At 39.8% G+C, this 13,592-nt stretch overlaps 1 protein-coding gene and 1 long non-coding RNA gene across 2 annotated transcripts in view; one reads left to right on the top strand and one right to left on the bottom strand.

Annotated features, from left to right (window-relative positions):
- The window catches only part of TFCP2L1 (transcription factor CP2 like 1), a 56,442-nt gene that overhangs the window by 28,221 nt on the left and 14,629 nt on the right, over positions 1-13,592 (bottom strand). The gene's annotated exons all lie outside the window — the stretch shown is intronic.
- Positions 3,560-12,006, top strand: LOC144583601 (uncharacterized). Its single transcript, XR_013537502.1, has 2 exons — positions 3,560-5,168; positions 5,676-12,006. It is a non-coding gene; the product is annotated as an uncharacterized LOC144583601 (long non-coding RNA).

Genomic DNA, 13,592 nt, shown 5'->3' with positions numbered 1-13,592 from the left:
GTTGTTGTTGATTGATTGATCTACTACATTTTTATTCCGCTTTTCCTCCAAAGACATCATGTCTGTGTATATAATTTTCCTTCCTCAATTTGATATTCAGAACAGATTGTTAGGCTGAAAGACTGTGGCTCAAGGTCATACAATTAACTTCAGGGTCAAGTGAGAATCTGAAGAGCCATAGCCTAACACTCTAGTTGCTGTTGTTGTTTAGTCATTAAGTCATTTCTGACTCTTCATGACCCCATGGACCAGAGCACGCCAGGCCCTCCTGTCTTCCACTGCCTCCCGGAGTTTGGTCAACTTCATGTTGGTAGCTTCGAGGACACTGTCCAACCATCTCGTCCTCTGTCGTCCCCTTCTCCTCTTGCCTTCACATTTTCCCAGCATCAGGGTCTTTTCCAGGAAGTCTTCTCTTCTCATGAGATGGCCAAAGTATTGGAGCCTCAGCTTCAGGATCTGTCCTTCCAGTGAGCACTCAGGGTTGATTTCCTTCAAACAACACTCTAGTATGTGATACTAACTCTAATTCAGGAAGCTATGATAGTGATGCTACTACAATTTCAATTTCATATTATGAGGTAAGCAAACATAGAATCTGGATTGTACTCCCAGTACAAACAGTTGGAAAAGTTCCCTTAGTGTTAAGGTAACATCATACCTTTAGAGGCACTAGAAGCCATTCAGAGCCAATTAAGCAGATACTGTATTAACATCAAACACATGCTAGTATTCATTAATCATTTTAATGAATCATTTTAACTGTAATTTAAAAAAAGATCCATGTGTCCGTCAGTCTTTCCAGAAAGTCCTTCTGTAGCACAGACAGGCCCAGAGGCAGACTCACACCTATCCCTGGACCAGGGAGGGCCACACTCACTCCTACAAGACCTTTCCTCCCGCTTACAGCTTTTTTTAAAACTGGGGGAGGGAGAACACCTCTGGTGGCCAAAATTATATGTGTTTTTAAAATTGGGATGTGAGGGAGTCAGAGGTGTTGGAAGCTCCTAAAGACATGGCAGAATTGCCCCCCCACACACACACCACCTAGACGGCCAAAGGGGACTTTTGAGGCAGATTTTAAAAATTACTGTAGTTAATGGGGGGGTTTGGATTTGGGGGTTGTCCTAGCGATTGCGTTTCAACCTAGCGTGGTAGACATGGCCCACCAGCCACGCGTTACTCTATTGAAAGATCCTGACAAAAATGTAGGATCCAGTTTATAAACCTCTTCAGGCAGCATTATATTGTCCATACAGTATCTCTACATTCAGAGTTTGTACATGCAAGCACATGAGAATTGCTTCTAACTAGAGATGGGGGCATTCGTATTCGTATATCCCCGCACAGGTAGTGTTAATGAGAAGGCAGCAGACCTAAGCAGGAGCAGCAGCAAGCTAGCAATTTTATTTTTATTACAACTAGCATGGGGAAGATCCTACTGAATAGCTTCCCACAGCCATTTGGCTGGTCACTAAGGAAATAGAAAAATTCATTTAGTTAAGCCTCTGCTCTGATCCAGCATAGCTCTTGTATTCTGGACAAGGGAACCACTTAGTCTTTCCCATCTCATCATGAATGTGTACATGGCATAGTGGGCACACAATGTAGTGAAGCCAGGTAGTTTTGGGGTAGTCTCAGTGCCTTGGGAGACCTCCATGTATGCCATCTTGAATTTCATGAGATATAGTGGACTAATTAAAAATACAACAGAGCAATTTGATCTGCTGGCACACTTCATAACTGCTTATTTGTCAAATATGAGTACACTGCCATTTATTGGGAGGAGGCAAAATATGTCCCCAAATGACCTCGGCAGTTCTTACATATCTCAGAAAAGACATGCTCATCCAGGGAGCAAACTTTTGTCTAAATACACAACTCCACTTCTATGGCAACCCAGACTAAACACTCCATTGGGGCACAAATTACATAGACTACCATCATTAGTCAAGTACATTGCTTTATTAAAACAGTGCGTGTTCTGCAATTGCCATTTATAAGGTGTTACCTCTGACACTGACCAGTCTATTTTGGACTAGAAAGCCAAACCATTTTACCTTTCCACAACAACTGGTTAATTATAAGCAGGTGTAAATTAAATCTAGAAACTAATCTGGGTTCTTACCTAAAAACAGACCCCTGAGATTTTGCTAATATGCACTATCTGAATGAACCCAGCAATTAAAGGGTTGCAGTCTCCTTACAGATCAATTAAGAGTGAATTTCTCTGCACTGGTTTTAGGTCAATATGACAGGTAACTACCGTATTTTTCACTCCATAAGACGCACTTCTCCATAAGATGCACCAATTTTTTAGGAGAAGAAAACAGGAAAATAATAATCTGTTTTCTTTTCCTAAAAATTTGGTGAGCCTTATGGAGAGGTCCGTCTTATGGAATACACCCTAGGACCCTTTGGAGGCTCACCCAGCCACCCCGGGGGCCAGAGGGGGCGAAATCGCCACCTTCAGGGACTCTTCTGAAGCTTCCCAAGCCTCAAAAGAGTCCCAGAAGGTGTCGATTTCGCCCCCTCTGGCCCCGTGGGGGGGCAGGGTGAGCCTCCAAAGGGTCCTAGGGTCTGTTCCAGGGCCCTTGCGAGGCTCCCCCCACCCCCCATGGGGCCAGTGGGGGTGAAATCGCCAGCTTCCAGGACCTTTTCTGAGGCTTTCAAGCCTCAGAAAATGTCCTGGAAGCTGGCGATTTCGCCCTATAAGATGCACTTCCCCCCTATAAGACGCACTTCTCCCCACTTTTGGGGGGGTGCATCTTATAGGGCGAAAAATATGGTATATTTCACACTCAACATAGTGGCAGCTAGGGGCACTGAATTCTTTTAGTAACAAACCAGGGAGACTTTTTAAGTATTTCACTTATATAAGCTAAAAATACATAGAAAAACCTATATTTACAAAGAAAAATGCTAGGAGTTGATAGTGAAATGACAAAATCCTAGTTTTCAGTGTGCCTACAGAATATTACTAAAACATAAACGTAAGATAGATATACATCCAATACTTGATCCTAAATTGAAGATTAGGCAAAACCCAACTAGAGTAGATCTACTAAAACAATAGAATGTACACAAGTGTTTATCTAACCCATTCATCCAATATCCAAAATCCTGCCAATGTAAACTTACTTGTTGGAAGTAAACTTTTAATTAAATTCTGTTTACTTGCTGGAAGGAAACTTTAACTAGAAAGTTCCTATCCTCCCATTTTAGGTCCCTAGGACCTTCCCGCTTTTTGCCTGTCAGAAACCTTTTGGAGGCTCAGAATAGGGTGGGTGGGAAGTCTTTAACTCCCCATATCAATGCCAGCACTCTGGATCACAGAAGCAATAATCCAGTGGCAATCCAGTTCACAGCTCACTCGCGCACATGCAGAGAGTGAGTGAGTGAGTGAGTGAGTGTGTGTGTGTGTGTGTGTGTGTGTGTGTGTGTGTGTGAGAGAGAGAGAGAGAGAGTCCTGAGATTCCTAAAATGTTCTACGGGGCAAAATGGAGCTTTTGTTGAGTAAATTCATGCCAATGGAATTTTGCCCAATACATAAAATTTAATTGCGACTAACAAATTAATTATGCCCATACTGTGAGTGCTATTGACACTGGAGGCTTAACATACAAAGCATCAGGTCTGGTTTTTTTCAACCATATGGTGAGGTAAAATCGAAGCTCTTACTGTTTAGCTCTTCAGAAGCTTTGACATCAACTTCCAGAACCTCTATTGCCATGCTGACTGCAGTTTCTAGGAGTTCATATTCAAAACACTTGGAGGAGCAAAGACTAAGAACTATTCAATTGAAAGACAGCATTCAATCCTTTCTGTGTTCATATGCTAAGAAATTTTGAGCATTTGCCAGGGAACCCCAGTCTAGAGCAGAGAATTCTGGGCCAAATTCCATGCTACGGCTTACACTTTATTTACATGGCAAGGTGACAAAGCCTTATTAATGAAAATGAACGGAAAATATAATAAGAAATACATGGAGCACTCTCCGGCAGCAAATTTATAACTGGACAGAAACTGCTAGGGGTGGAAATTTTTGGACTATAAATCCTATAATTCTACATTATGAGAGTTCTACCTGAAAGCCACTTAAATGTGACTTAACTGAGCAAAAGGTCAAATTGGATGACTTTGAGGTTTAGCTAGGCCTAGTTCTGCCCAAGCTTCCTGTTCAAAGAGAAAACTCCCAGCAAATATTTGGGCAGAAACAAGAAGCTTAGGCAGAGCTAGGCCTACCTAGACCTCAAAGCCTCCTAGATTAGGCCTGTCTCTTAGGTGAGCCAAATTCAGGTGTCTGTAAAGTGTCTATCAACTGGAACTCCTAGAATGGAGAATTATGGGATTTGCAGTCCTTTTTTTAAAAAAAAAATCCCATCTCTAGTAATGCCTTTAAGAAATGTTCATCTGTCATTACTGAGATTTCCACTGAGGAACCACCATGGAGCTTAACAAAAGCCACGTTATCCAGTACCCGGCTCAACATTCCACATGTCAATGACTTCTTGGGAACTCTAGGGAAAGAAGCAGAGTGAAGAGATACTCCATGCTCTAGATCTCTCAATACTTGAAACCATAATGCAGTTAAAGAAAAATGTTAAATAGTACTATGTGAGAACCAATTTTGCACTGGAAGGACACCATAGCAAAAGTCACCATAAGGTGCATTCCAATAAACATTAGCCACAATGGCTCATGATATTTTGCTATTCATCTTATCAGTCTCTCTTAGTTCTTTATAGTAGGTTTATTCATACTTTTAAATACTTAAATCCTAATCTTTAGACTTTGGTCTTCACATAGGGTAGACTATGTCCTTAAGCAGCAGATATTACACAGCAACAGACATTACACAGAGCCTCATGGTTAAATTGCTGTATTGCAGCCAAAAACTGTGTTCAATCCCAGGTAGTCAGCTCAAGGTTGACTCAGCCTTCTATCCTTCTGAGGTCAGTAAAATGAGTATCCATCTTTCGGGGGGGGGGATGTATAGCCTGCATAAATTAACTTGCTAACTCCCCAGAGAGTGCTTTAAGCACTATAGGGCAGTATATAAGCAGCATGCTTTGCTTTTGCTTTTACTACTAGGCAAGTAGCAATTGCATGCAGTGCTTCTCCATGAAAAAAAGTTGTAAAACCAGCTAGGTTCACAATGTTCCTTGGTGGTAAGTTATGAAGCAATTATATTTGTCTTTTTACTTGCTTTACGAGCTCTTTGTGTTTATTAAGGCTATTTTTGCTCACAGTTAAATGCCATATGAATCTAACAGCATCTCACTGAAACATTTAGGACAAAAGAAGGAATGACAAAGCTAACATTTGGAAGCTGTGTCATACAGTAAGAAGTCAGACTCCCACGTTTTCACTCACTGTGAAAATTATCATTCTCTGGGATTTGTGATAACAGTGCCCATTTTCCTCCCAAGCTTTAGTCCGCATATGGTGGGATTGTCTTGGCCTCTCCAATTTCTCACCTTCAAATCCAGAAGGCAGATTTGATTTAAAAATCAATTGACTTAAATCACAATTTCAATTTTTAAAAATCACATCGTTTGGGATGATTTGAATTTTACAATTGTTTTTAAGTAAACTGATTTAAAACCTGATTTAAATCAATTATATATTTTAAAAATTCACTGATTTTTATCCACCCTACTTTCTTCTTCTTTCAGGTCCAAAGTTGGAGAGAGAAGCACAGGACTGGAACCGATCTGATACTGTACCATACACTAGGGATGTAAGACTCTCTTTTCCTACATTATTTTTGCAGGGAAGCTTGAAACTTTTCAGTAGTTTTCTCCCTATCGGGCCAGACATTTTAAAGAACATGAAACAGTGCTTGTCCAAAAATTTTGTTATGTTTCCAACACAAAATGTAATTTTTTCACACATGAAACCTATTCTGTCCCCATGCAATTCCTGATGGAAAAAAATGTTTTTAGGAATGAAAAGCTCAGAGAAGTTGCCCATTTTTTTCCAACAATGCCCTCTTCATTGAGGACAATTTTTTTCAATTCAAAATATAAGGTTCTGTGACATTTTCACAAAATACATAATTTTTGCACAAGAACAGTTTCAAGATTTTTTTTTTTTTGAGGACAAGAAAATTGTAAAATATTTTCCATACACAAGATCAGAGACAAAACAAGGTGCAGACTTCTGCCATCCTCCACTGTACAGGTTACTATGATGTCAAGAATAGTGCTACACCTGCTGATATATTTGTATATATTTGTACACTGCTGTCAACATTTGTAGAGTCCTGTCTGTCTCTGAGAGAAATAGAATAAACTCAAGAAAACTGAGCACAATTGTGTCACCTCAATGATTTGTTTATCAAGCCATGACAAAAAAACCTGACTGCTTTGTTACAAACGAAATTATAAAGCTAAAACTTCATGAAGCAAGTAATCAAATACATTTTTAATGGGTGGGAGACAGTACACCACACAACCCTGACAGAGAAAGAAATAAAATCTCAAACATAAAGCAGAATACTGGGTAAGATCTTTTAAACTACAAAAGTTGTGTTGACAATAGGCTTAATGAGTGAGCAAAGTGTATGTGATTGCCTTAGAAAAGGTAACTAATTACAATATTTAATGGGATGGAGGAAAGCAATATCTACCATATTTTTCTGTTTATAAGATGACCCAAAGTATAAGACGACACCCCCCTTTTCTAACTCCAAATTAGAAAAAGCAGGGATCAAAGGGCTCCCTTTTTGCTAAGCCCGGTGCCTTGGCAAAAGGCAAGGAAAGCGGCTGTCAAAATGACTACTGCTTTTCCTTGCCTTTTGAGAAGGAACAGAGCTTAGCAAAAAGGAAGAGAGCAATGCTTCCCCTTCCTTTTTGCTAAAGCCCCGTGCCTTCGCAAAAGGCAGTGGTAAAGAGCAGCCTTCCATACATAAAACAACCCTCAATTTTTTTCTCAAATTATTTAAGAAAAAAGTGTTCTTTTATACACAGAAAAATATGGTATCTGATGTTCTATTGTTCATCCTGCTTTTCCTTCTTTCAACATGTCAAATAATATTTTAACACTTTCTTCCCTTGTTAACAATATTCTGTGTGTGGAGAAGAAAGCAAAGAACAGTGTGTTTGTGGGACTGAACAGAAATCTCTCTGCTAGATCAAGTCCAGTTCTAAATGTTCTGTGGCATTTACACTTGAATTAGGAAACAGCTGATTTCTAAGACCAGTTGACAGCTAACAGGCTTTTATTCCAACTTTGCACATTAAAATGTCCTCTAGTTAGAGGCACAGAGCTTATTTTAAAAGGCCACTCTTTACACAACGCATGTGGCTAATTTCAGGGGTCAGTTACAAACTACTCCTGTTCTGGGAATCCTATCAAGATGGGGAATAGGTTATCCTTTAGGGAACTCAACTATTTTAGTTCAGCAGAGTGGACTTGATTTAAATTAAATCAATTCAAACCACAATTTAAATATCAATTTAAATCATTAATCAGTAAGCATTTTATTTCAAAAATCTGATTTAAAATTTAAAAATAAAATAATCAGATGTTTAAAATTTTAATTGGATTTTTTAAAAAAACGGTGTACTGACTAATTATTTAAATAATGATTTAAACTGCTTTAATTTAAATTCATCCTATTTAAATCAAATCAACCTCCAGTGCAAGTACTCTACTCAAATTTACTATTTTTCCTAAGTAAATTTCCAACAAAATTTCAATAAGTACATTTCCAACAAAATCTCATCACTTCCTCCTTACTATTAAGAATAAAAATATTTCACTCAATTGAACTGCACAGCTGGAAGCGACCATATGTTTCACTAAGTCCAGCCCCTCTCAAGGAGGCAAAGTGGGGAATTGAACTCTCAACCTCTGGCACTGCAGCCGGAGATCTACACCACTAAGCTATTGACCATCACCATATATAACAATCATTTTGTCCTACTTACACATATCCTACATACTTATAGCAAACTTATTTCCTAACTGTCTTATGCAGCCAAAGTACCACCATTCTCTCGTAAAAGGGAGCTATCAGTAGGCTTGGTAAAACTGCAGGCTTGGCACAAGTACAATAATTTTTTTCATGTAGAGAACTAAGGAAGAAATCTCCAAAAGAGACAGATGAAGACTGGGGGGTGGTATTCGTATACAAACACGAACATCCCCTCAGAGGTGGAAATCAGGGTCCGGCCCCATGGGGCCAGACTGTCCACTCACCATTCCGCTGTGGACGTGAGCTCAATGGAGTCTTCCTATCATGCCATTCTTCACAATGGATTAGCTAGTCCTGGGATGACAAGACTCTCTGCCAGGTAGCAGAGTGACTAATCCATTGTGGACAATGGTGCGATAGGAAGGCTCCATCAAGCACACATCCACGGTGGAATGGTGAGTGGACAGTCCAACCCCATGGGGCCAGACCCTCATTATTTCCACCTGTGGGAGGATACAGTGGTGCCTCGCTAGACAATGATAATCCATTCCACTGAAATCACTGTTTAGCGAAATCATTGTCTAGCGAAAAGCATTTCCCCATTGGAATACATTGAAACCTGTTTAATGCGTTCCAATGGGGAAGAATTGTCATTGTCTAGCGAAGATCAGTCATAGGAAAGCGACTTTGCGAACCGCTGATCAGCTGTTTAAATCACTGTCTTACAAAGCTTAGGTCCCGAAAACACCTGTTTTGCGAGCACAGAGGGAGCTGTCAAAATCACAGCAAAAATCGGTTTGTGAAGCAGGGACCAAACATTGTCCAGCGAAATTCCCCCATAAGAATCACTGTTTCGCGAATTGCTATAGCGATCGCAAAAAGTCAATGTCTAGCAAAAAAACTGTCATGCGGGGTAACTGTCTAGCAAGGCACCACTGTATTTGTATTCGTATACAAATACCCCCCATCTCTAATGAGGACCAACGAGTTGAGCTGTCATTTGCCACTTCCAAGTTCAGCAGTATATTCCACACAAGAGGCAGCATGATTTTTAGCAAGGCAAAGACAAGAAGTACCCGTCAGGATTGTCATGTCTTGGGTCCCCTGTAAGTAGCCTGTCTATCAAACACAATCCCTTGCCAACATCTGCTTCCTGGGTAAATTCTGAGCTCTGGGTCTAGATCAACTATTCTGGTACTTAGTCTCCTCTTGGAAGGCCTGGATAGACCTTCATATTTCACAGACTGGGAAGCCACTTCATAATATAGCCAGACTGATTATATACATTAAAAGAAATCTAGATGTGTTTGCATTTTTTAAAAATAGGGAATTATCAAGGTGGAGCCCTCATTACAACCATTTATTAACCTTTATGATCATTCTCGTTCCACTCATTCATCCTCACTTTTATAAACCTGCTCTTTCCTAATTTTTTTTATGTCCCCTTGAGAATTTACTTCTTGGACTATGACTCTCATAACCACACTCACCCACTCTGATAGTTTCACCAGTGACCACACTTGTTAACTACTTCTAGGAAATGTCGTCCGGAAAAAAAAGAGAACATTTCAAACGTTGGTCTCAACCTTCCTCCCACAATCTACAGTGCAATGTTACACAGAAGTAGTTCAGCAGGACCTCTTCCCCAGCAGACCAGCATAGGACTGAAGCCGTAATTCCTAGGAAATGTACATAATCTCTAGTAAGACTGTAGCCTTTGTTCACCAAACTCTTATACCCAGAATGAAATAACCTATAATTTTTAGGACCCCTTTAGGGGGCCCCTGCAGAGGTATTTCTTTTTTGTACACCTGCAGTATAATCAAGGGCTTCCTACAGTTACATCAGGTTGTATTATTGATTTAAACATAGTATTTCCTGACAGTTGGTTTGGAAAGGAACAGGTTTTAAACAGTCAGCCTATGTCCTTTGGGAAGTGCTTGGATTAAAATTTAAGCACAGTGCTTCTACAAAGAAATAACTAATAGAGTATCTTAAAACGAAAGGTCTTTTGGACCAAACATGAGGTTCTGTGCTTTAAGCAGCACTTGTATGTCAGATTTCCAGTGCAATGTTTCTTTTTTTTTTCTATGTGATACGGTTTTTCCAGCCAAACTGTTTGAAAAAAATGACTTTGTGATTAAAAATGGCTTATTTGGACCAGAACAATAAGAATTTATACAAACAGCGTATCAATAAAAAAAAAAATCTGAGTTATCAGGCATCTATTTCCTAAGCACTATGCAAAAATAAAAGGCAAGATTGCTCCTGCTCACAATCTAACAGCAATGATATAGGAGGAGGAGAAAGGAAGGAAGAAGAAAGGAAGAAGAAAGGAAGAAGAAAGGAAGAAGAAATCAAGCACTGGCCTAGGTACAGAGCTAATTTGTTCTCCTGCTTGCCATGATACCCCTCCGGGGAGGCAGGGCATGCAATCCCCCAGTGAGCACTGTAGTTCAATAGCAACTGAAGCTGAATATTCTTTCTGCTCCTTCAGTGGTCAATGAAGGGAGGGTAGAGTGATCATCTATGTTCCTCCTGCTTTTATTGACAATTTTGTGTCAATAAATTCTAGGGATTGCAATCTTTTGGCACTCAAAATATTTTGGAATACAACTCCCAGAACCCCCGGCTATACTGCCAATAATAAAGGACTGTGGGAGTAGTAACCAGCGATGGGCACAAGCCTCAGTTTGGAGGTTTCTGCCAGTTCATATTCTCTTCCCCTGCCTCTCCCCAGCTGGACCTCCCCACTCACCAGCTGGCACGTGCTCCTCTCCTCCTTCTCTTCGGCTGTTTAATCATTCTCTGGCAGGAGCATGGGCTTCCGTGCCAGGTCTCCTTGGCTGTTTGCCCACTCAGACAAGGAGGTGGGACAGGCAAACCTGTCCTCCTGCTGGGGACTGGTCAAACAGCCAAAGAGGAGGAGAGGAGTGTGTTCTGATAGGTGAGTGGGTCCTTGGCCGGGGAGATGGAGAGAGGAAACTAGCATGAACCTCCAAACCGATGTTTGTGCCCATCTCTAGCAATAACGCAAAACACTTGAAGTGTCAAAAGGTTCACCACCCCTGCCCAAGATCATCCTTACACTATGAAAAGAACTTGTCAGATGGTGTGCAGAGCAGGTGAAAAAGTTAAAATGACAGTGGCATGGCTGAGAGAAACAGAGAATAAATTCTTGATAAGATCAAGGAAAAAAATAAGAAAAATCACAGATAGTAAACATTGAGATAAGGACACAGTGATCATCTGAGTATGAGAGAGAGAGAAATATTTTTGTTCCTAGAAGACAAGTTGCTTCCTGGAGTAACACAGAGCAGGATGAATAAAAAAATCAATGATTTTTTTAAAAAAAGGTTTTTTTTAATTTAAGTTGAATTATTTTTTATTGTTATTTTGTTTTTTTTTAAAACCTATATGAAAACAATTTAAAATCAATATGTTGTAGTTCAAGTATTTAATAATGGAATGGGGATTATAAATGCTAATTCTATTTTGTGAGTAGAGACGGGGGTATTCGTATTCATATACGAATACCCCTGAACAGGTGGACATAACGAGGGTCCAGCCCCCAGGGGCCGAACCATCCACTAATCCTCCGCTGTAGCCGTGAGCTCTGTGCTCCCTTCCTATCGCTCTGGAGCTAGCGGTCTGTGGTCCACTCTTTGACCTTGCAGTGAGGCTCGTCCTCCTACCAGGTCTGGCTTGCAGGCTGTGAGCTCCGGAGCAATAGGAAGAGACAATGTATAATCTATTTTAAACCCTTTTTAAAATTGGGTCTAATAGTTCTTTGACTGAGACCTCTGTTTTATGAGAATTCGTAAGTGTTTGCATAGATTATTTAGGTTAGTCTTTCTATCCATCTTGAAGACATTGCTGAAAAATTTGCACTTCTTAAGCCAGTGCTTACTGACAAAAAATAAGAGGGAATTAAAAAAAACATAGAAATCTAATCAGCCCTATTTTTCAACTATTACTGATTCTATTCCTGATGGGCACAAAGCAAAAAAACAAATTAGAAAATTCATTGAAACCAGCTAATTCATCACTAATTTGTCAATTCATGTTCATCAAACATGATGACACCAATGAAACAGGCAGTTTTTAAGTGCTTTTTAAGTCATGGATTTGTCTCTAAAAATGTTTTTTAATTTTTTTTTTTTTGAGAGGCACTCACTACCCCACCCACTTCCCACTGCCCCCCGTCGCTTCCCTAGCTTTTGCTGCTGCGGCCTCCTCCTCTGCTCCTACTACCAGCTTGAAAGGCAGCTTGGTTGGCTCCCGCAGGCTGGCTCCCTGTGCATATATGCCCGTGTCTCAGCTGAGAGGTGGGTGCATGTGCAGAGGCAGCTGGCTGGCAGGCAACTCTCTGCTGCTAAAAAAATTAATAAATAAAAAAAATGAAAGCCTCAGCCTCTGCAAAGGCAGTCGACTTGTGGGAGCCAGCCGGGCTGCCTTTCCCGTTGATCCAGCAGCAGCAGCAGAGGAGGCAGCAGTGGCAGCAAAATGCAGGGAGGCAACAGGGGCAGTGGGAAGGGAGTGGGAGGACAGTGGATTTCTCTAGGTACCTGAGCAGTAATGAACCAATGAAAAAACTGTCTGAAAAAAAATCATAAATGCACGATTCGTGGACTTTGATAAATTGCAATTGCCATTATGTCAATTTGTGTCTATCTCTATCCTGAAGCTCCCCTCCTTGTCTTTAATATAATGCTGGTAACTATTGACAATCCTATTAAAATGGCTAGGATTGCATGAGTGATGCCGATTCCTTCATAGTAATTTACCTAATTTCTCTCTGCAACTTTGTGTTGATTAAGTCATTCACTAGAAGTAGGTAGCAAGCACACTCTTCTTCACTGGTGCCAATTCAGTGTCATCCTTAGTTTCTCTATCCCTTTTCCTGTTTGTAATCGTACGGAATCTTTATTATTTTAAAATGCTGAATACTATCGGCGTCAGCTTTAGTGTGATAAATCCTTGAGAGTTCTACTCTACTTTGAGAATGCCTGTGCGCTCACTCACAGGGTGGATAAAAATAATTTTTTAAAAAAAATCAGATTGATTTAAATAACAATTTAAATTTTGAAAAATCATTTTTAATTTAAATAATAAAAATCCAATTTTTAAAATTTAAAATCATGATTTAAATCAAACTAATGTTTTAAAATATTGGTTTTTAAATCCACCCTGCCCATAATTGCTCCTGAAACAGATAAATACCCTTTTTAAATCTGATTATTCCCAACTCAAGACTTGGCATATTTCATTCCATACAAAGATGCGACTCTTCTACTTCAGACATTGCAAAAGAGCATGAACACTAAGCATGATTTACTTGAGTTTCCTGTTCCTCTTGTATTATGTAATGTCCAAAGCCACTAAGGGCATTTGTCAGAAAATGTCAGTATAAGGTTGAAAATTTCATTAATTCTTTAATTCTTTGAAATTCATCCAAATATAATGGTCTAAATCCAATTGCTAATCTAAACGACAGCAGACTCATTAAATCAAATGTTGAATGGCATGTCAGAACATATGCAAATCCCATTGATTCAATTAGCCAAATCACATTGGGACTACCAACTGCCTTCAGGCCTATGAAACAAAGACAACTCCATCTAACAAAGCAACAGTTTTTATCAGAAGAATTTCATGTCAACCTTTAAGG

Source organism: Pogona vitticeps, chromosome 1 (genome assembly GCF_051106095.1).
Source record: "Pogona vitticeps strain Pit_001003342236 chromosome 1, PviZW2.1, whole genome shotgun sequence".
Taxonomy (NCBI): Eukaryota; Metazoa; Chordata; class Lepidosauria; order Squamata; family Agamidae; genus Pogona; species Pogona vitticeps.
This window is presented reverse-complemented; position numbering and strand designations above follow the sequence as displayed.